General features: G+C 40.5%; 1 long non-coding RNA gene across 1 annotated transcript; it reads right to left on the bottom strand.

Annotated features, from left to right (window-relative positions):
* Positions 1 to 16383: 16383 nt before the first annotated feature.
* LOC146443547 (uncharacterized) lies at positions 16384 to 22650 on the bottom strand. Its single transcript, XR_014848190.1, has 3 exons — positions 22049 to 22650; positions 19056 to 19124; positions 16384 to 18124 (listed from the first exon to the last, which is right to left on the bottom strand). It is a non-coding gene; the product is annotated as an uncharacterized LOC146443547 (long non-coding RNA).
* Between the last annotated feature and the right edge of the window lie 670 nt (positions 22651 to 23320).

The following is a 23320-nucleotide window of genomic DNA, read 5'->3' on the forward strand; positions in this document are numbered from 1 at the left end:
TAAACATGAAATCTTGTATTGAAAATCTGGCTCACAGGATTAATTGGACTGTGACTATGACATTTTTATTCTGACTTTTTTTACTAGATGCAGTTAACCAAAATAATGATTTTTTTAATTAACAACTTAAAACACCCTTATCATTTTCTACAGAGCAAGAATTTTTCTGCAAATTATAATAAAAAGAAAAACAAAATAGATTCCACAACTTCCAGAACAATGCCTTAACAAATTAAAGATTTAGAATACATCCAAAGAGTGTTAGTTTGTTTTTTCTTTTTCCAACAATACTGGGGAATATTGTTTCTGCAAAGAAAAAAAAGTTTCTGAACACAAGAATTGCTGAATAAAAAAAGCTAATCTTGCAACATGTTTGTTGAGAAACCATTAATATACTTCCCTGTTTAAGACCAGCTGGCACATCATAGAAGACTTTTATGAATTTTCTGATTTTAATTAATCCCTCAGGGTTCTCTAATGACCTCAGGACAGTTACACAAGGATGAGATTTGTCTTCTTGTTAGAAACAATTCTATTTGTAAATATGTCTTTAATTTTGGTAGGAGCTGGGTGGATTCTTTACTCTTTCTCAGTAAAGCACTGTGAGTACAAAGCTATTTGTCCTTTGTTTGGCTGCTGCTTAATTATGCTTTTCAATTCTAACCAAGTTTGTTATGGAGCTCACCTGATGCTGGGCTTTTGTCATAAACCCAGTTTTCATCACAGGCTGGTGAGCTCCTGCTTGCATCTGCAGCATGCTTTCTAGGGTTTTCTAGGTAAAAGAGGCCAAACTTGTGGCTTGCAAGACATGGGTAACCTAAGGGCAGAATCTTATGTGACTTCTCTTTTTTCAGCTGTGATTTCTGAGTTCACAGAGCTGGGAGCTCTGAGAGAGCTGGAGTTGTGTCTCCATGTGAAATTCACTGGGAACAAACCAGCACAGGATAAGATCAGTTCACCCTCCCATTAAAACCACCCATCTTTGCGTTGGTAATAAATCTTCACATGTGTCAGCCTAATCTTTGATCATGTTCACAGCAAGTAGCTGTGGTGTTACAAAGAGTCTTCTCAGTCACTTGAGGAACAAGTAGTGAGAGCAGCTGAACTTGTGTAGTTATGTAAATTCCCATCTCTGTGTCAAGAAGTTTGTTAATGTATCAACAAGGAAAGGAGGGGAAAAGAAGGTACGTAGGACAAAAGCTACACACGTCAGCATTATGCCTCTCCTTCAGGGGAGAGTGAATCAGAAATTCTTGCCTTCCATACATCCTTGCTTTGAAGTGGTTCATTCTGGCTTGATTTGACTACACAGGAGACATTGCAAACCAGCATTCTTGCTGATACTGTCAGCCCTCCGGTAGGTAATGAATCTGGTGTAGACAGCCACCACAGCACTGCCTAAAACGTGCTCAAAAACATCAGTCATGGGGATTACACAATGTATTTCACTGCTATTTACATGCAGAAATCTCACCATCTGGGTTAATCTTGTAGAAGCAAGTACAATTAGGTGATATTTTGTATGTATGATAAAACCTGAGCCACAGGGCTCTGTGCCAGGCTCCATTCTCATAAACATCAGTGTAAATCCAAAGGAACTCCCCTAACTTCAGTGGAGATTACATCAAAGCTGAGCCAGGATTCATATTCTAGGTTCTCACTGCCTACACACAGCCTACAACATTGCCTAAACTGAGCCCTGGCTGCCTCATTTCTGGCACCTTAAAGGAACAGTTACCAAGTATGTACATATCTATGGGGTTGTTGTTTATAATATTCATTATTATTATTACTATTATTACTATATAGTCATATAGATGCAGTGTGAATTATCAGCAGTGCTGGATATAGAAGCCTAATACCAAGAATTTCCTAGTATGTATTTTACATTTCAATGAGTGCACATGCACCTATGTGACATTCACACAGACAGTAGATTTTATAGATGTGTGTGTTAGCTGTGCAGAAAGGAGGGAAAAAGGAAACTTTAGCAAAACAACAGAGTGGAAGATTACATGGCAAATTCAAGGTTAATCTTCCAAACTTAGAGCCCTTACAAGCAATACTCAGGATGACTACACTGGAGAAAATAATCAAGTGTTATACAGTGTGTTTTGGACCTTTGACAGAACCTTAAAGTCAGTTTTCCCATTTCCTAGAGTAGTCCTTTAATGAGGATATCCTGTGGCTTGGGTAGGCCAGTCCCACTGAGAAAGTGGGAATGTAAGTTTTTCTGTAAGAAAAAACTTACAGAGAAACTATTTTTAGTTGAATTTCCTACAGATATCTGGCTGTTGACATGATTACAGAGCCTAGAGATCTATTTGTCTTTCTCCTTGTCCTCGTCAGTGATTTTTGGCCAGTCGCAGCCATATCAAAGAGAGTTGTAGAATTCTTAAATTAATTACATTCCTACAGATATTGTGATCTTTTGGGTCCGGATGGAAAGGAGAGACCTAAAATAATACTTTTGCTATGAGGTCTGAAAACTACTACAAGATATTAAGGGAAGACACCCAGGAGAAGGGAATTTTAAATGTTCCAGCCATAGGCAATGCTTCTGTCAGAACTTGCACTGTATGAGGTGCAGAATGTCAATAGTCACTAAGGTACAAGTAATCAGAGCTATTTGGAACCTTCTGCTCAGGGAACTGCCTAGCAAAACAATGAGAAAAATGAGGCTTCCACTTGAAAACCTGAAAAGGTGTAGACAGATAAAATTTGAAAGAGTTTTAAGACATTATTCTAGTTTTTGAATAAATTGCTAGTAACTTTTTAATAGCCAGTGACCCTTTCATAGCTGCTTTAAAAATCTGTTCTAAAATGGTGTCACTAACTTGTTTCTGTGTGTGTAGCTCTTTAAGGGTCATTAAAAGCAAAATTTTGTAGCAAATTGTAGCACCTTGCAGAGAAGATTTGTTGCTTTTGGGTTTTAATCTGGAGCTTTCCTTGAAGATAAAACTTTGCCTTAAATATGATTTCTGTACTCCACACTCAGCAGATATAGCTCACATCTCTGGATGGGGTGACTCCTGGGAACTTTACCACTCCATGTGGAAGCTCCCTGTGCCCACTGCATCCTGCACCATGGCTCAGCATTCACTTAAGATGAAAGGAACTGGCTAGAACTCAAGATTTCAAAGAAACTGTTGAAAACAGATACCCCAGATCTTGGGCTTGCAGCTGTCTGGACAGCGGCTGGGAAATTAAAACTCCAGTTTCGTGCCTCCTTGCAGCTGTTAAGTTTAAAGCTGACATATTAGGCTCCAAAGACAAACAAATCATGTGCATTTAATTTATTATCCAATGAAATAAAATTGGAGTTCCTGTAGCTCATCTTCAAATGGGAAAAAAGCCACACCAAAAATTTTATTTTTAAAATGCCAACAAGTCTCACGGAGAATGTGCATCCAAGTGTCACAGATGGCAAGCACCACACTGTAAAGTATGCAAAAGTACAAATTCATCCATTGGATCCTCCGTGAGGGGGTACTGTGCTCATACTTGGAAAAGAAATGTCCAATTAATTTCCAGGAAGTCAAACATTCTGAACTATACAACTATTGATACAAGCTTAATGTTTCCAGTCAATACTGATATGCTTTCTTGGCTGCTGAAAGAGACCCTTTCACTTGGTTGAGCTGCACTTCCAGAGGCCTCCCCTTTCCCACGGGACATGCCGTGCCCCCATCCCTAATCGCTGCCATCGCAGAGATGGACATTTCTGTAAGGCCTTTCACAGCACGGCACGCTGCTTTACAGACCTGCTTTCTGCCAGCGCTGGGATCCCGTGGAGAAAGGGGGAAAGGTGGTTCCCTTTGAAAACAAACACAAAAACAAGCAAGCAAATAAAATGTCCTTTGACACCTCATGGCCTGCGCTGTGTGAACCCCACGGGCAGCACCACAGCCGAGTTGGCTGCACCAGCCATGGCAGTGAGCTGAACCCACTGCTCTCCTACCAGCCTTCCAAAAGCCTGGCCCTCATCTCTTGGATCCTGCCCTCCACAACCACAGAAATTATAATCTCACAGATGATAAGATTGTCATTTCTCAAAACACACCCCAAGGGAGCTCTCCCCGCCACCCTCAGCCAGTGGGCTCCAGAAGCTCCCGGAGTGTGATGAGCTGGCCTGCAGCCCAGCTTTGCTTGCCAACTGCAGATCTTCTTTAGCCTGCCTCAGTGCCAGCACGAACAGAGCTCAGGCTCCCCAGCACTGCCCTTGGAACAGGGAGCAGCAGCAGCAGCAGCGTGGTCGGCTGCGGCTGCGGTGGTACTCATTATTCCAGCCGGATGCATGGCTGCAGTTACAATGATTTCTACCAGCTTGAGAATAAAACCCTAAATGTGCAATTTCCTGCCCTTAAGGCCTTGAATTTCAACGATATTTCAAATGTGGGCCTCTCATTTACATGAAAAAGAATAAGTGCCTAAATCTCATTCAGGTACTGGTTTTAGATTCTTCTCATCACTTTCCAAACAATCCCTCTTAAGCTGGGAAATTTAACAAAAGCAAGCTTATTCAGTTCCATGTACACAAGCCAAGTAAAACTGGAACTGAAGGGCAGCAGTAGGAGAAGAACTGGGCTCTGGAAGGCAAAGGCTTAATTAGCTGTGGTGGGTTAGAAAATCTGATAACAAATACAAAGCAGAAGGGCTTTTAGATGATCTGCATTGACATGGGAGACTCCTGTTGTTTCTTAACCGAGCAAAATGGTAATAAACCTCTTTGTGTGGTGGTTTGTTAGGACTGGAATGCATTGTGACTAAGGAAAATAAAAGCAGCTCTGACACTCTTAACTGATGAGACCTTTTTTAATGAGATTAGCTGGCCTAACTTTCAAAATGTTCAATAGACTTCTGCTGGATTGAATGAAAGTTGCTTCATAATTGTAATGATATTGCAAAATAAATGCAGGCTAAGTTATGTGGAACCAGTGATATGTGGTACTCTGAGTTAACTGTGGAGTTACACTTACAGACTATATTTAACAAATATGGAACTAGGTTGATTTGGAGATAAAAAATTGTTAAAAATTGGTACTTTGGAGCTCATTCTCAGGCTTGTGTTTTTACACTGCTTTTTTACCTTGTGCCTGCCATGCCAGGCTTCTCCAAATGCAGAGCTTGTTTGAATTCTGAGTTTTCTTAGTACTGGTTTTAATTTTAGTAATAGACTCCATTTAGACTTTTTTCTGGATTCTGCTGTGCTAAAACACAGCTATATGAAACCACCAGTTTTTAGTGGAAGAACCTAACATGAACTATCAACATTTACAACACTTACAACACTTAGCATTTACAACAAACAGAGCAGAAACATCAGTAAACATTTAGGATCCTGCTCTTTATTATCCTGACAGTGAGTCTTCTGAGTTAAAGCATGCCAAGAGCAATCCCCAAAGAAACCAATGTCCATAAACTGTAGAATTTAAATGGCAATTAAAAATATATTTGTAATCTAAGGTCCCTTGGAGTTTTCCCCTTATTTTGTCCAATTTGTCAGTTTGGTTTCTCAACTTGTACAGTTAAAACTTCCTGAAGAAATAGAAAGCAGAGGGAGGAGTTACTCCATCCATACCCTGGCATTTTACTGGCATTTACTGGGCGCAGTAACTGGTTTTGATGAATCAGGAAGAAGCTTCTACAAAGGCTGCCATTTCCCACCTCTGCTTTCTGCAGGATGGCTCCAGCAGCCCTGGAGCCATCAACATCTGTGTCGGCTCACATCTTGCCAGAAGGAGAAGTTGACAACCTTTAGTCTTGTGATTAATCTACAGACAGAGCTTGCAGGAGCTGCACTGTGAATGCCACTGCCTTTTGCCCCGCTTGACCCAGGGGAACAGGCAGAGATCACCTGCAGGAGGAGGGGGATGTCCTCACTGTGTGACAGAGGACAGAGAGCAAACTGCCCACTGAACACAGCCTGTAGAGAGCTCATAGCTGCCAAACTACCTGCCCTTGGGTGTCCTGAGTGGCTTCGAATGAAATGGCTACTTGTGGAAAATAACCATTTTGCTGGAGTGCATTCAAGCCAGAAGGGTTGAGATAACCCATCGGGAAGTGAGAATGCCCATCCCACCCCGTGAGAATGCCATTGCACAGGGTGAATCCGACAGGCTTGCAGCAGGCAGGCAGTGCCCTGCAGCAGACAGGCTGCCTGCAGCCCCATGTCCCCCTGTGACCTTGGCCATCCCCTTGGGGAGAGGAGCCCTCACCTTCCAAACCTTGATGTAGCAAAGGGCACATTTGAAGTGTTTATCTGGAGAACAAAAGATTCCTTATACCTTGACAGCGGGGCTGCCTTCAAAGCCCTCATTCAAACAGAGCTGTGTTTATTGAATTCCTCTGCACTGAGTATATACATGCCTGAGATTTTAATTCTTTCATAACTGAGAAACACTTGGTCATATTTCTATCTGAGGTATCAGGATGAGAATTATTATATATTCGTGTGAATTCTGGCCTGTTTAGATCAAGATTGGGCAAAAATCAAGTATGTGGGACTTCAGAGGTTCCCCAGGCAGAGAGACTTGGGTGGAGGGAAATCTCTTCTCCACAGTGGCCTGTTTTGTGACAAAGTATGTCATAAAATCTCAGACATGGAATAAAAAAGCCCACATATTGCTTTTGATAACTACTCACCCTCAGGCTTTCCGAACAGATGGGAGCACTAAACACCAAAATTCTTCAGCTTACAAACTGGCAAAAGGCCCAGCAGCGCTGCTAACAGAAGGAGTTGTACGAGCTCTTCATTATTTACAAATTTAAATTCTTCTGGAAAGAATTACTGTAATATGTAGGACATGATCCCAGGGTTTTGGCAAAATGTATTAGTAACATGAGCTCTTGATCCTAGGAATTAAATTAGATCTTGGAAGGTTAAAGTGTGATGTTGTCTAATGTACCAGGAACTTTACATCTAATGGAAAGTTGTTTACACCTGTTGCGAGTGCTTTAGTTAATACATGAAAGTTGGTCTTTCCACAAGGGAATAGACTGACTGTTCCACTCAAATGATGCCTGTGGAAATCAGGTGAGCAGTTCTGGGCTAGAAGTGTAATTGTGATACCAGTTCCACATGACCAAAATGCTATGTCTACTTCAGCTCCCGTTTTTTGTCAAATGCAAATTTTCATCCCGAATATCTCATTGTAGAAGCTTCCTGCAAATAATTCAAAATTTAGAGACTTGTTTACAAAAAGAACATTTTAAGAGGTGATGGGTTTTGCTTTTAGGTATTATTATGACAATTTACTTTTAAGGATTCAACTACATCATATCAAACTAAACCTGCATATGTACTACTGCCTTCATAGCAGGTAATCAAACGAGGCCTGGAAGCACTTGAAATAAAATGGTGGGAACGGAGGGCTCAGCTCTACAGAGCTGTTTCTGTAATTTCAGGAAACTAAAGAGCTTTGGGTTCTGATGCCAGTGGGAGCTGGGAGCTGCCGATTGAGGCAGCATTGAGGCAGTGAGATCTGCGAGGAAGGGAGTGGGAAGCATCGTGCAGGCATTTCCTGCCTCCAAAGGAGTTTCTGCCAACACACTTCATCTTCTATTTTGGTAAGGGAAGATCCATCTGGCATATCAGCTTTGAGAGGAGTATGCCCGTATTTTATACTGCCAGCAGCAGCTCCTGTGGGTCAGGACACTGAGAGACAACCAAACAGAGATTCAATGAGTGGTAGTTCTGTGCTTGCCAGGTATCATCCCTCCCCAGGGGGCACCTGCCCATCAATGGTCTGTGGATGCTCCTCTCTCCGAAATACCTTCCTCATTAAACTTTCACTGGCACTTCTATTGTTTCCTTTAAATGTTTTGGTGTTGACATGTTGTTTTGTTGAAAAATTCCTGTCTGTCTCTGCTCAGTATCTCCTCCTTCAGTAAGCTGTCAGCGCTCTTTGATTTGCCAGGCTTATGGCAGTCACATAACAAGGAAACTTGCAATATGAATCAGTGATACATAAGTGTCTCCCAGAGGATGGAAGTGATGGAAATCACAGTTATTGGTTATTATTGGACCAGTGGGAGCTTAGGTCTGGAAAAGAGATCATCTTACCAGTTTCACTGTAGTAAAAAGAGCCCCTTCTTTGTTCCCCTGAAGCCACTAATTGCAATGGCAGTTACATTTGGGCCCCAGTTTTGGGACCATCCACATGGAGAAAGGGAGACTGTTTGAGGCACAGGGATTATCCTGAGACTCCAGCTTTTGTTGGTTTTGAGTCAGAGCAAGATCTCCAGAAGGCAGTCAGACTATGATTACTGCAATGCATTTCAGGAATATCCAAATCAGCTTTAGCCAAGATGCAGCAACATTGATTCTTTGCAAGAGTTGTACAAGCTTCAGCTGAAGCCTGCTGTTGTTGTGCCATGTTTAGAAAGCTAATAGTGGGAAGGAGGCTCAGACACTGTATCTTTGGATCATAGCAAAAGCAAAGTATTTGTTCAGCTGTGCATATGAAGGTAGGCAGGCTCTTCCCCTGCTGAGGAGTTTAGTAGATCTCTCACTGTTTTATTCTCCAGTCTTCACTACAGAAGACCATGCTGCTTTTCTATTTTTTTTTTTTTTCAGGAAATCTTACATTTCAGGTCCTGCCAATTTGCCTGCATGGGGCGTCAATAAAAAGCAACTGACTGAGTCAGGCCTCCTTCCATGCATTTGCACTTTTGCTCCTGTCAGATCTTCTAAAATATGCACAGTTGTGTTTGACCAGTGCCCTAACCAGAAAAAACTCTGAAAGACAACAATTGTTGTCTTTGTTTGGCACAACGGCCTTTGTTTATCTATTGTTTATCTACAGGGATGTGCTGGCATGTCCTGTGGCAGTTGGGTCGTGAAACTCCCTTGTCCTCATCCTTCTGTCATATTCTTCATTAGCTTAATTCTTTAAATGTATGTCGTTCTTTCCTGCCAATGTGGATGCAATTCTCAGTCATCTGCCAAATTCCTTAGCAACTTGTGTCCACAGCCTAAGACCTGCAAAAGTTAAGGTACTGATCCAGCCTGATTTTATAGCTGCTGCAGGCAGACAGGTGAGCAATTATGCAAACAAAGAGATTTTTATTAAGAAAAAGAGGACATGGTTATCAGTCAGGGAAAACACAACACCAATTACACTTAAGGATGGAATTGGATACCCATTCTACTTTTCCAGTGATGGCCAATGCTCTTCCAAGGCTTATCTAGCTGCCAACAAAACCAGTCCCCTGCACTGAGGTCTTCCCAAAGGAGAGGCAATAAGATGCAGAGGCCTGGAGCAGTCATAACAGCTTCACAGCTTAGACAGGAGACTGCTAGAGCTTTCTCTGAACAATTTCAGCAGTGTTTTGATTTCTACAGTCTGACACATTCCAGCCATTTAATGAGAATCTAGGGACTTTCACTGAGCTCACATTTAGGGAATTGGGCAGACTATTTTCCTGTGGGAACATCAGCTCTGTACCTTTCACAGAAATGACATGAAGTCACCTTAAATTCCTTTTATTTACTTTCTTAAATCCAGGATGTTGCAGAATACAGGGGGGTGAAACAAGGTGATATACAACTAACAGAAAAATGTGAAATTCTTTTCAAAGTCTCGACATTGAAATGCATGCCTGAAACTCATTCTTGCATGAGCTAATATCAGGCAAGTAAAAGCAACTGGCTATGAATAGAGGTAAATTTCTGTTTAAAATATGAAATCCCCTTGGCAATCAAGAACAGCTCTCTGAGGTTATTTGTCAGGCCCTTACCATGCTGCACTGTAACAAATTGATTTCAGGCAGAGGATCAGGAAATTATATCTGACTTGGACAGGTGCCAGCAATATAAAAGAGATTATGATTTCCAAGAAAAATATTATGATTTCCAGGATAAGAACATGGTCTCTATCACCTGCAGAACCATGAATTGTAGGTTAGTGGCTCCCAATGTTTTGTAGGAAAGGCTCACTGTAGAAAATTGGTAGTATTTTATGCCTTTCCCTCCATTCCCAAAATCCTGCTGCTTTTCCTCCTGTCACTTGTCCTTTGTGCTGCTGCTGTAGCCATTTCCCTCTTCCCTGACCATCCAACACAGGAGTCCCACCATGTCCTCCTTTCCTTTTGTCATTGCCTCTCAGAGGGGACCCAGGTGAGTGCTTTGTCAGTGGTTTTCAGTTGGCATCTGTCCAGCTGTTGTTGGAGAGATGACTTGACAACATCATATTTTCTTCTTTTATCTGAATATACTGCAAAGTGCTGATGGGCTTTTTAGTAAGTAGCTGCATTTGTTGAGATATGTGCTTTTCCCCTGCTAGAAAATATGCATTTTCATTACCACTGAGGACTGCAAATAAATGTTCTCAGGTCTAAATATATCATTAGACTACTGTGACAGTATTGCATTCATATTCAGCAGCTCCAAACAGAACAAAGCTAACTTAAAATTGTGAGGATAACGTGAAGAATCAGTTTGAAAAACTGTGCAGTTGATTAAAAGCATACCTGAAACAACACTTTTCTAATGATGATGGAGATGTTAGAAATTTGGAATAAGATTAATAGATCATCTTGTTTCACTAATACTTTCTATGAGTTTGTATGCATAGTTTATTTTCAGCAAATTTGTCTCAAATCATGTAATAAGAATCAGATTTTTTAGATGTCTATGAGTATATGATGCTTATGAAATACTTCTTAGGGCTTTCTTTTAAGTCTTTTTCTTATTACTCCTGCTCACCTTTCACTTGTGCACTTTAATAAAAAGCCATTCTATGATCCTTTTGTGGGGAAACATCTTGACTGCAGCTGACTGAAGCCTATTGACAGCTCTGAGAAAAGGGTTATTGTACAAACCTTTGGATAACAGGCAGCCCCACAAAACCTGGTGTAACAGGCTAAAGTAGAACAAGGCAAGCTGTTAAAATTGCAATCTCGTATTTGATGGAGAAACTGGTTTTGACAACTGATTTGGTAGCGGCACCCAGTGGCTAAAATACAGACTGCAAAAGTTTCCAGCTATGTTCAGGGAGCTGCAAGCAAAGGGAAACTCTTTAAAGCCTCTCTCACAAATATTAAAAGAGTTGGATGTTGAGACATACCCTTGGAATATGTCCTTTTGCACTGAAACAGCTAAATATACATATTTTCCTAACATTTCCTTATGCAACTGCTGCAGTTGCCATGGGAGGGTTACATAACAATTTGTGGGAAGGGATGTGATCCTCATAGGAAGCAAACTATCTTCAGTAAGCTCCTATATATAGTCCATGCTCTAGCGCACTGTAATGTTCCCTGCCTTTGACACTACACATATTTCTGACCCTTTCAGGAACCCTTAGGGCTGAACCTTGGGGTGCTTGTCCACAGAGGGGTAACTACTCTGACAGTAGCAGCTGGAAACATCTTGCTCTAATAATTGATGTATTTGTAAATACTCAGTTGAAGCTCTTGATGCACCACAACGACATTTTCAAGGCAGTGTAAGATCAGTACTACTATGAAAACTGCCAACACACACTTCACAGGAGATAATAAACACAGGTGTTGGAAGGTGCAGGTGGTTACAAATCTGTGGCCAGCTCTGGCAGTTCAGAGCAGTAACTTTGGGTGCAGAAAGCTGGGAAGCAGCAGAAAGCGCCATGCAATGTTCAAACACTGGAAAAGCTGGCTGATGTGAGAGTGGAGTGAGGAGCACTGTCTGAGGGCTCAACACAGCACAGACCTCACTGCTGGCTTGTGCTTGTAAGGACAGATGACAGATCACTGCTGTCTTCTCAGAGTTGCTTGTGAAGCTTAAGGGGAAGCTGTCAAGCACTCTCACCATAAAGAGCCAAAAAAACACACACCAGCAAGTGCCATATTGTTCTGTCTCTTGTGCACCAAGAAAAACACCTGGCAGGACAGTTTCTAAACTTGTTTCTGTAACAGCTGTTCCTCCTAGTTGTAAGTCTTCCTCCTACCACACCAGCCTTTAGCATCAGAGAGAAACACACCTACCACTCGAAATAGTTACAGATGCAATTCTCACTTCTGTGAACTGTTCCTCCTCTGCAAACCAGAGGCTGAGAGAACATCCTGCCATAAAAACACTCACTTCTTAAGTGGAAGCTGTTGGAGTTGGGAAGAAGAAAGCTGATGAACATATCCTCATCTCCCACCCCTTTTCCAGGGTTTCCTCCACACACAGCAGGAGCAAATTCATCTCAGTCACCCATTTCATGAGTGACTTTCACAGCCTGGATCACGTGCTTGACTCTCCATTTTCAGTCTCCAGCTGCTGGGCAGACCCTTAAAGAGCAGGATGGAATAGAAAACTTACAGTGATAGTTTCCTAAATAGCCAGAGAGGACCTGGTTCAGCTCATGCATTCAGGCTCTGCCTGTATGATTAATGTAGCACAGAAGCAGCTCATTTTGGGAGGCCAAAGATTCTTCACCACTGATGGCTCTTAAAAATAGAAGAGATAAAAACCTCTTGAGAATTATTTACTTGTAGCTCTTTGTCCATTATGAGAGAGAGGATGGACTAGAAGACCTCTCAAGGTACTCTGCAGCCCTATTTTCTATGATTTCTAGTTGTGACTGAAATTTTCAGTCTTTAAAGTTCTCTGACTCACATGAAGGGACTTTCTACACTGATTACAATCCAAATAAAAAAAAAGAAAAAATAAAGAAAAAGAACAAAAAACCCCACCCCACCAATACCCCAAGAACAATGCTATTTCTTAGAAGTAAATGTCAGGTTTTATTCTCTCTGAAGTCCATTAAATGCAGAAAAACATTTGCTGATTAGTTGAACACAGTTTTAAAAGTACTGATTACCATATAAATTTTGTGTTGCATTTAAATTTGTCCTTTAAACAATGCCCACGTCCCCTTTTCATGTTTCAGTAATTGCTGCCTTTCATATCTGAGATAATTCTTCTACCTTGAATAAACATGTATTATTAGTGAAATATTTTCTCATCAGTTTCCCAAGGCAACACTTTGCAAATGTTCTACCTCCAAAACCTTGACCTTCTCTTGCCTTGCTCAAGCTTAGTGGTCTCTGGAGCTGCCACAGTGTTAGGGAACCTTCTCTTTTCTCACAGGGGTTATAGAGAGGCCAACATCCCCAGGTGGACTTTCAAGAGCCTCTTTCTGATCCCTGTAAAATACAGGAAGTCCCAACAGGATGAGAGAGTGAGAAGCTCTTTCCCCACTTCCCCATCCTGCAAAAACCCCAAAACAGTTTGAACAGGGAGCAGGAATGATTAACACAGAGACTGAGACAAAAGAACTGACAGAGAATGAGACAAAAGAAAATGCTGTCCTATCATCATACAGAACACTACTGGCTTGAGTTTGTGATAAAGATATGAAACATGAATGCATAACACATCTTGCCCAATAAAAGCTGTCATCCCTCTTCCACTTATTCATTATTTGTGCCTGTCTCAGGCCCAGTTATTGTCAGCAAGATTGAGTCAGAACAGCAATTGCAAACTTGGTGGGACGCTGTGGGACCACCCAGACAAGATGAACTCTGCCTGCCATTCCTGTCCAAGGTTTACATTCTATATACTGCCCAGTGATTGACCCTTTGAGACTTCACTTTCCTGACATTTCCCAATGTCAAAGCTGAACCTTACTCACTGTAGTTTTCCTGTCATGCAATCAACCGCAGACAAGGGGAGCAAACAGTTTCCTTTTCTGTTGCATAGTTGAAGCTCATTGCAACCCTTCTTAGCTTATTCCTTTTCTCTTTCTCTCTGGAGAAAAAAACTAATTCAACACAATTCTAATTAATCCAGTGTTATTCTGATTTTTGTTGCTATTCTGATTTTTGTTCTTTCGACTGGTTCTTTTTCTCTTTAAAGGACAATGCCCAAAAACTGAGGCAACACATCACCTCCAGCCTTGCCACTGCTGAGTGCTCTTGCAGGCAATACTTCTGCTTACACAGGATTTTTATCTACAAGTGATATTGCACAAGTGTGATGCTGTTGACTCTTATTTCAGCTTGTGCCAGGCTACCCTAAGGACCATTTGCTATAAAACTGTGGGTTACCATGTTTCTCCCAAGCTTTTCTCTGCCACATTAGTTGTTTCAGTGACATTTCCTCTGCTTTCAAGGAACTCACATCATTGTTCTAGCCATGGATTTTACATCCAAAAAAATTATGTTGGTTTTTCTTTTACTGTAATAAATTTAGTTCTGTTTTCGCCCCAAGCTACTTCTCCAATTTGTAAAGATAAATTTGAATTATAATCCCACACTTGAAAATGTTCAAAGCCCCTTTCAGCAACATGTATTGCAAACAATGACCCCAGGGGACTTTTCTACACAGCTGTTAAAAGCTGACTTTTTCTTTCACCTGGGAGTCAGTTTTGAAAAGTGTTATCCTTAGCCTGGATTAAGAGACTCTAAGTATCTCGAAAAGAGAGAGACTTCATTACATCATTACTGCTACTCTTCTAAAGGAAGTGACATTTGGGCTGGCAAGCTATGTTAATACAGAGCAGTCCTGCCAAGATAGTATTTTTTGCAGCTCTTCCCTGTGTAAAGGGCAAGCTTCTTTGTTTTGCTTTTTGAGCCACTGTTTGGCATACTGAATCTTCTGTAACAGATCTATTTCTTGAACTGTCTTTTTGAATCCTGGCCTAACAACTCTTTATCTATTCATTTTTAAGACAATGGTTTGAAGGATTTCTGTACATGTTGAATGGTCACAGAAATATGTAACAGAAATACTTATGCAAAAAACTAGTTCTCACTAGTACACATTTTGGATCAGGATGAGCTCTTAGATTCTGGGTCATTATCACATAATTTATACTTTCACAGAGTGGCATTTTATTAAATGTGTATCTTTGTTTTAGTGCCATGTTATCTGGAGGATTGTTTGGATGGGAACTCTCACAATAGATTATTTGGAAAATTAAAGAATATTGATATAATGAGATAAAATTAAAAGTATACAGAGAATATGAAGATAAGGAGATACAGAGAACACCATCACCTTTCAGGCATTGACTTGCAGACAAAAAAAAAAGACTTTATTTTTCCATCAATTCAGACTAAATAATCTCTTTTGTTTCAGATCCTCCTTTGGGATAAACTGCTATTGCTTCATTGACCACAGCAGACTTGTGACATTTTATACCAGCTGAGGACCTACCTCTGCTATATTTCAGCTCGAATATTAAAAACGATATACTGGCAAAACACACACACACACACACACACACACACACACAAAAAGTAACATCTGGTGTCCTTTCATATAGATTCAGTAATGAAAGGTTTTAAAGCATGGGATGCCTCAGTAATTTAAGCTCTATTTCAGTTTCAGACAGCTCTGACTGTACAGTAAACATTTCGTTTTGTATAAGCAATGTTATTGTTATACCCAGAGGGCTATTTAGATAGGAGATCTTCTGACAGATTATTTGGTGAATTATTGAAGTTAGAGGATATGGGGAACATAAGGGATCCTGGATGCATTTGTAGATTAAAAGAAAAGCCACAGTTATTTGTAACAAGAGAGAAGAGATGTGAGACATTTTTGCAGATAATAAATAAGCTCAATGACATTTGTAATGGGGAAGCTGACTGATCTCACACACACTGAGGTTTCTTGGTTCCACTGACCTTTATTAGGGTATAGAATCCACCATCTCTGTTTTCCTCTGACCATCCAGAATCCTCTGGCTTCACATTCACAATGATTTCATTTAAGAAAGAGGGCAAATAGGGCATGCAGCACAGGTTTGTTGCCCAGACCTGGCACTGAACAATGCTCTAGAGTGCAAGGAGAGGGATGGGAGGAATCTGTGGGAACATGGTCATATAATGGGCTGTAAACAATGCCCACAGGAGAGTGGATTTGCAGGGAGCATGCAGCATTTTTATAAACATGAAGATAAACATTCCTGAAACATGGGGTGGTTAAGAAGGGAAAAATAATAGCAGGAATAGAAAGAAATAGAAATAGAAATAGAAATAGAAATAGAAATAGAAATAGAAATAGAAATAGAAATAGAAATAATAGAAATAATAGAGATAAAAATAGAAATAGACCAAGCAGGAGAGAAAGAAAGAAAAAGGGGAAGAGAGAGAGAGAGAAGGAAGAAAGGAAGAGGAAGAGGAAGAGGAAGAGGAAGAGGAAGAGGAAGAGAAGAGAAGAGAAGAGAAGAGAAGAGAAGAGAAGAGATAAAAGAAGAAAAGAAAAGAAAAGAAAAGAAAAGAAAAGAAAAGAAAAGAAAAGAAAAGAAAAGAAAAGCGAAAAGCAAAGCAAGGAACGGAAAGGAAAGGAAAGGAAAGGAAAGGAAAGGAAAGAAAAGAAAAGAAAAGAAAAGAAAAGAAAAGAGAAAAGAAAAGAAAAAAGAAGAAAAAAAAAGAAAGAAAAAAGAAAAGAAAGAAAAGAGAGATAAAAGAGAGAGGGAGAACAACCTGTCTATTAGAATTTTCATCACAAAAGTGACAAAGACAGAAAGACTGAAGACAGGCTTTCCAAATGGTATTCCAGATTGATGTACAACAATGGCTGGGCATACAATAATGTACAATGATGGCTGAGGGTAGAACCATCCACTAACAGGCTCTTCAAAACAAATTTTTTGGCAAATCATCAGAGACAATGACAATTCAATTAGATCCTTCTCAGAATAAACACAGTGAAGGGAAATGTTAGGAAAAAAAGAAACAACATCAAGCAAATTTGTATCATATTGAGGGGTTTGTCCCTGTTTCTGTCAGATACACCATTATTCAACAGCATTCAAAAGAAGGCAAGCTCTTGCATTATAGTACATGCTACTAATTAAAAACAATTCTAGTTGTAATTAAAAGACTTAATTCCACTGCTCTCTGGTGGTAAATGTAGTTCACATCTTGGGTCTTTCTATTAACTCAGAGTGGGAACACTGAAGAGATTATTTGTCAAAAAATATCTTTTTAGCCTCTGGACACAAACTTGAAAGTTCTCTTGGTTAATTTCATTAGCTTAATTAATTTGGCCAAACATAATTAGATTTTCATTAAAACTGACAAAAAAACCCTAAGTACTGCTCATGTGTTGATAAGGTTTTTTTAAAAAATGCTCATTAAAAGATTGTTCCTACCCAGAAAATTTGGAAAAATGTTCTCTATAGAAAGTGAGGTGTTTTATGTCCCAAGCTTGTCTTTCAGTCTGTTGCCCTTCTGGTTCTTCTTAGATGACTTTAGAAACAAATCCATACAGCGTGCAGACTGCAGCCTGCAGCCACTGAATATCCTGCAGCTTGGGCTAATTTCTCTGCCTCTAACATCCTGTTTCCAGGCAAAAGTCTTCAAGACAAACAAAAAGGGGGAAGTGAGACTGAGATACAGAAAAAACAATTGCCAGGATAACAAATAGGGAGTTAAACTTGGGCCAGCTTTCACCTTTCCTTGAAGACTGCTCGTGGAAACCAGCCATGGAGTCAGGGAGGGAAGGTCAAACACCAGCAGTGAGAGATCAAACCTGGTCCGAACACCAGAATAGCTTTCAGGTTACCCCCTGAGTGGAACTAACCTCTTTAATTGCCTTCCTAAACACAGCTAATTGCAAAGTTATTTTTCTCTGATAAGCCATTCATTTCACAGCGTAATTGCATAGATCTTTAACTTTGAGAAACAATACAATTATTTTTCTTTCTCTCACCAACAGGATTTTGAAATATAGTGGTCAGTAGGCAAGCAGAAGTAGATATACATGTAAATAAATGCTTAGTTACACTGCTCTTTAAGTGAATATGCATTTGGTAGAGCATTTTTTTTTCTGTTCCAAAATCAATTTTAATTCCATGAATCTCTCTGTGTTAAGCTATCAAGTACCAGCTTTTGTTTGCGTCTTTACTTAAAAAGAAAAAAACAAGATGCCTTTCTGCAGACATGTTTGACCTTTCTCTAACATAGGCAAGTGTTTTAATTTGTTGATCTGGGTATGTGGAGGCATGTATACTTGGTAACAACTGAATGTGACGCTCCGTGTTTCAGATGGGACCTCTCCCACAGTTAGCTTCTGGGCTCTAGGAGAAAAGGCACATGGACTGAACTGGAATTTCTGGCACAGAAGAGATTGTGAAAGCTCCTTTTCACAAACTGCCCTGGTGACACAGGTTTGGTAAGCTGTCATCTTCTAGTCCATATACTGGAAAGTAAAGGATGCAACACCAGTGTTAAGAGTGTTGAAGGGTGGACTTTAGAATACAATCTGAGTTTAGATCCAACAGATTCTAGTGGGTCTAACAGCAAGCAAAATTGAGACCTCATATTCTGACTGTCAGGATTAGGGGAAGGGTATTTTGATACTTTGGAATATATATAATTATGGTTTGTTTCTTTGTTCTTAATACCTTTAGTACCTTTAACTTGAAGTTAAATATTCCTATCCATGTGCTGCAATGGCATATATCTGTAATTCAATTCCCAAGTAATAATTTTGTTTCAGGTTATGGAACTCTGGCTGTGACCAGACTAAGAACCACAGCCAAAAGGCAGAGTTATAAATAAAAGTAAGTGTTTTTACTCAAATCTGTAGTGGACTTGCAAACCTGCACAAAACCAGTATCATTGGGGAAAATTAGAGGAAAGAATGCTGGAAATAAATAGTACTTGATCCATTCAGAAGCTATTCTAATTCTGGAGCACATCAGTATGTGATAATGCTACAGTGGATGGCTCTTACACCAGTTCTGTATTAAAGCTGAGATGATTATTCTTTAAAGCAGCCAGTCATTTTGTTTATACTTGAGGAAGATTACAGCGTCTTATTCCCCAACACTGAACACTTGTTTTTTCTCAATTTTGAGTGAGTATTTCAAGTTTAATTTGAAATAAATCCCATGAACATATTTTAGCATTCATTTTAACTTTTGTATGACTTGAATGTTTGTGTTAGTGGAATGACACAGACTTTTCAAATCCTACTAGGTGAAAGTTTATTGAATTCAATGTGCAAAAGTTTAAAAAAGTTCTTGCTACACTTCTTCATTAAAAATTCTTAATATAGTCATTAAATGTTATATTTGTTAGAAATTGTTGTGGTTTAGGAATGATACTCCCCAGTTCAGTGCCCTCACCGAGACTCTCCAAACCACAGGATGGTTTTCACTCCCCAGCTTTGCCCCTTGCTCTCCCACTGCTGCGGGCTGGAGGGAAGAATTAGAGGCACAAAAGGCAAAGATCATGGGTTGAGATAAAAACAATTTACTGGAAACAGCATTGAGATAAGAAAAGGAACAGTAACAACGCAAAGAACAGAGGGCACAAAAAAAGAAAAAATTCACACGGAAAACCACCCCAACAATACTGGATGGCTCCCTCCGTCACATTCACTTGACCAGAAGGAATCCCATCTCCCTGGAAGAGACTCCCTATTCCCTGCCTGCAGCAATGACAAGAGGTTGTATAGAATAATGCCCCAGTCCTAGCCACACCACCCCCTCGCTACTGCAAAAAATTAACCCTGTCCTGGGCAGAACCAGAACACAAATAGGATGAAGACAAAATTGAATAAGAGAAAGGTGTCAGACACAGGAAAACATTAAGGATTTAGGCAGACAGTGATTCTGCAAATGGCCAAGCTAATGCAAAGCAGTACTATGGTGGTTTTGTGCAATGACAGATGATGAGTTTTTAATAAAAAGGTCAACTAAGAAACACTCAAGGCATCTGTGAATAGGATGTATGCATCTCACAGCCTCAGCTCATATCAGTAACATCTTAAGAGAGATATACCCAGATTATTGGTGGTTCATCCACCATTTCCTTTGCCACTTCTCAGCCCATACCCAGCTGTTTACCACCACAACCCTCTGCCCAATTTAGCATCCCTTCAGATCTGCCAGCAGGAAAACCTACACAAGCTCTCCTACAGCTCTCCCACAGCTGACTCATTCAAATCGGATGGGCTGGTTTAGACAGCTTAAATAGAAAACATGTTGACCAGCTAATGGCTTTGTAAGCCTTCAGATGAGTATCTCCTCTGGAAGTGTAATGGTGCAAAGGAGAAAAACAAAGAGGTGTTTCGAACAGGTTCTTGATAATCTTCCTTATCTGCTGGCACAGCTAGATGCTGCAGATTAAATATGTCCTTGACAAATGGTGTGTTTGTCTAAGGCTGAGGAACTGACTAGATGCAGAAGTTTCTAGTTTGTATTTTGGTTCATAGAGGAAGGGCCACATCAATTGCTCTTGCATCACACCTAGCTCTAGGTCTTATGCCCCTCCACTTCATGATAACAATCTCTGACTGAAGACACAGCCAGCTCAAGAGCTTGGGTTACTTTAAAAAGCATTTGAGTAATACCAGACACCACCCTGCCTGGACAGTTTGGTATAACAATCATGCACTGGAAGGAGCCTTCTAGGTCAAAAATTTCTACAGGTGTCCATGTCATATATCCCCACCATGAATTAATGAAGTTCCACTCTAAAAGCATTTCTGTGCTCTGTACCCACTGCTTCTGCTAAAAAAAATCTTCAAGGACTGCATTCTGATATTCAGAAACCATCCCTAAATTTCCAGTTTCAGTTAGTGGTAGGCTGAGTCCTTTGGTTGTTGTGGTGGGCTGATCCTGGCTGGACACCAGGCACCCACCAAAGCTGCTCTATCACTCCCCTCCACAAATGGACAAGGGAGAGAAAATATAAGGCTTCATGGCTTTGGATAAGGCCCAGGAGAGATCACTCACCAAATACTGCCATGGGCAAAACAACTTGGGCAACTTGAGGATATTAACTGAATTTATTACTAACAAAATCAGAGCAGGATAATGAAAAGTAAAATAAATCTTAGAAACACCTTCCCCCCAGCTCCCCCTCCAAGCTCCACCTCCCCCCCCCTACTGGCAAAGGGAGATGGGAATTGCGGGTTATGATCATAACACATGGTTCCTGACACTCCTCAGGGAGAAGAGTCTTTCCCCTGCTCCACCACGGGATACCTTCCATGGGAGACAGTCCTCCATGAACTTCTCCAATGTGAGTCCATCCTACGGGCAACAGTTCTACATTAACTGCTCCACTCTTCCATGGGGTGCAGTCATTCTGGCACAGCCTGCTCTAGAATGGGTGCCCCACAGGGTCACAAGTCCTACCAGGGCACTGCTCCAGTGTGGGCTCCTTTCTCCATGGGTCTGCAGATCCCTGCCAGGACCCTGCTCCAGCATAGATTTCCCACAGGTTCACAGCCCCCTCTCAGGCATCCACCTGCTCCGGCGTGGGTCTCCTCCGAGACTGCAGGTGGATCTCTGAATCCCTGTGGCTCTCCATGGCTGCAAGGTCACAGCTGCTTCACCATGGTCTGTACCACGAGCTGCAGGGGAATCTCAGCTCTAGCACCCAGAGCACCTCCTGCCCCTCCTTCTGCACTCACCTTGGTGTCTGCAAGGTCAGAGCTCATTCCTCCCTCATGTTCTCACTCTACTCTTCTCTGAGCACAATTATATCTGTGCCCATGGACATATCACTGCTAGCTGTGGCTGGCAGCACCCCATACAGACCCCCAAAGAGTTATAACAGCACAGTCCTGATCTTGCATCTGCCATTTCCTCATTGTGAAGACCAACAAAAAATGCAAAATGGTAGTAACTTTTAGATTAAACAAAATCTAAACAACAAAAAAAAAATCTAAACAAAAAGAAGCAAGGCTGAAAAGCAGAATGAAAATCCAAATCTGCAAATTCAGTTTCAGTATTCAAATGCATTTACTCTTTCAGGAAAGGAAACCTTGTCAAAAAAGCTTTTTGAAAAACTGCTCAGCATTTAATTTCTATTGCATTGATATTCAGTTACAGCAGAAAATTGTCTTAACTATGCAATGAGAAAAACAGTTATTTCAAGTATTACAATAAAGATAAAATGCATGTTAACATTAATGCTACTTATGATTACTTTGTAAATGAAAGGTTATTTACCCATTGAGAAAAAATATTTCAGAACTAAGCTAAGGTAACCACATGGATTTAATAAACAAAACAAATAAAATCTTAATTGGTCTTGGCACATCAAAACAGGGGAAATATCAAAGTGAAGCTACATAAATTAAACATGAAAAAAAAATCTCATTTACCAGTAATATTTTGTAAGATTGTCTGTGGAGTCATAAATTCAGAGAAATTTAACATGCAGATGAGAAATAAGGAGGAGGGAAGCAGGTGGATGAACTGTAGTGGGAAAGCAATCTTAAGTTAATTCAGGATGTATTCTGCCTAACACTGCTGAAGATCTAAATGAGAACTCTTTAAATTGTAGATGTAGAAACAAGACCTGGTGTGATTCACATTCTAACTTCAGATCTAACATGACATGTTGAAATACATAAATCTTTCTTAGGATAGCAAAGGAAGCTCAATTTGCTTCCCTGGCTTTTTTATAAATTGTGGTTGTAGTGCCAGAGTTAGACAGCAATGCTTTGTAAAGTCTAACATTAACAGGCAGACTACCTTGTTTGCCCTCCCTTCAGTGCCTGAAAAATAAAACACAGTGCAACAACAGGATAAAAACACCAATTATGGAACTGACAGCCAAGGAAAGAAAGTAAGATGATTTGCTGTTGTAAACTTAGATTTTATAGAAGTATCATAGAATATTGTGGGCTTGGAAGATCATCTAATTCCAATATGAACATCAGTTTATGCCGGAATCAGTTCAATCAGGAACTGATTATGCTGTTTTCTGAATCAGTACAAAACAAGCATGTAGCCTCCCTTTCTATTTCCATAACATCAGTAGAAGCTCAACTTTTCTGATATCCAGATAGGTATCTCTAGAAGAATGTGTTGAAGATAGAAACTCCTATTTACTTCAGGGGCTTTGAAAGGAATTGGGACTCCTTTGCTGCTTCAAGAACTGGGTCACTCCTGAGCAAAACTCCATGCACTAACTCTCAGTGCAAAGCTGGCTCTCAGAAGTGTACACAGAAATAAATGTTGCAAGATAAGGTTCTGGTCTGAGCTACTGCTTCACTGGAAGGAGAGAAAAAAACAGAAATAGAAAAGTGACTTAGGCAGGGAAGAGTCTGCAGAACTGTACTCTGATGGCTGTCCCTGAGACAGGAGGGATGTGACCTCCTATCCTGTCCTGTCCTGTGCCATTCCATCATGGTAGAACCTGCTAGCCCACACAGCTGGACTGTTTTCATGTGACAGCAGCCAAATGCAGTTCAGTCCTCCCAGGTCCTAGAAGACACAAAAACTGAAGCAGAGCCCTGCTTTTTGGCAGTTTTGGCAGACAGAGAAGTCTGCGGCCGTAGGAGTGGTGGCTGTTCTCTAAGACTAGAACAAGCCTGGCCTTGCTCATTTAAACAAATCAGCCATTTGGTGAAGTACATGTGACTTATTCT

Source organism: Lichenostomus cassidix, chromosome 1Aa (assembly GCF_008360975.1).
Source record: "Lichenostomus cassidix isolate B80296 chromosome 1Aa, HeHo_3.0, whole genome shotgun sequence".
Classification (NCBI taxonomy): Eukaryota; Metazoa; Chordata; class Aves; order Passeriformes; family Meliphagidae; genus Lichenostomus; species Lichenostomus cassidix.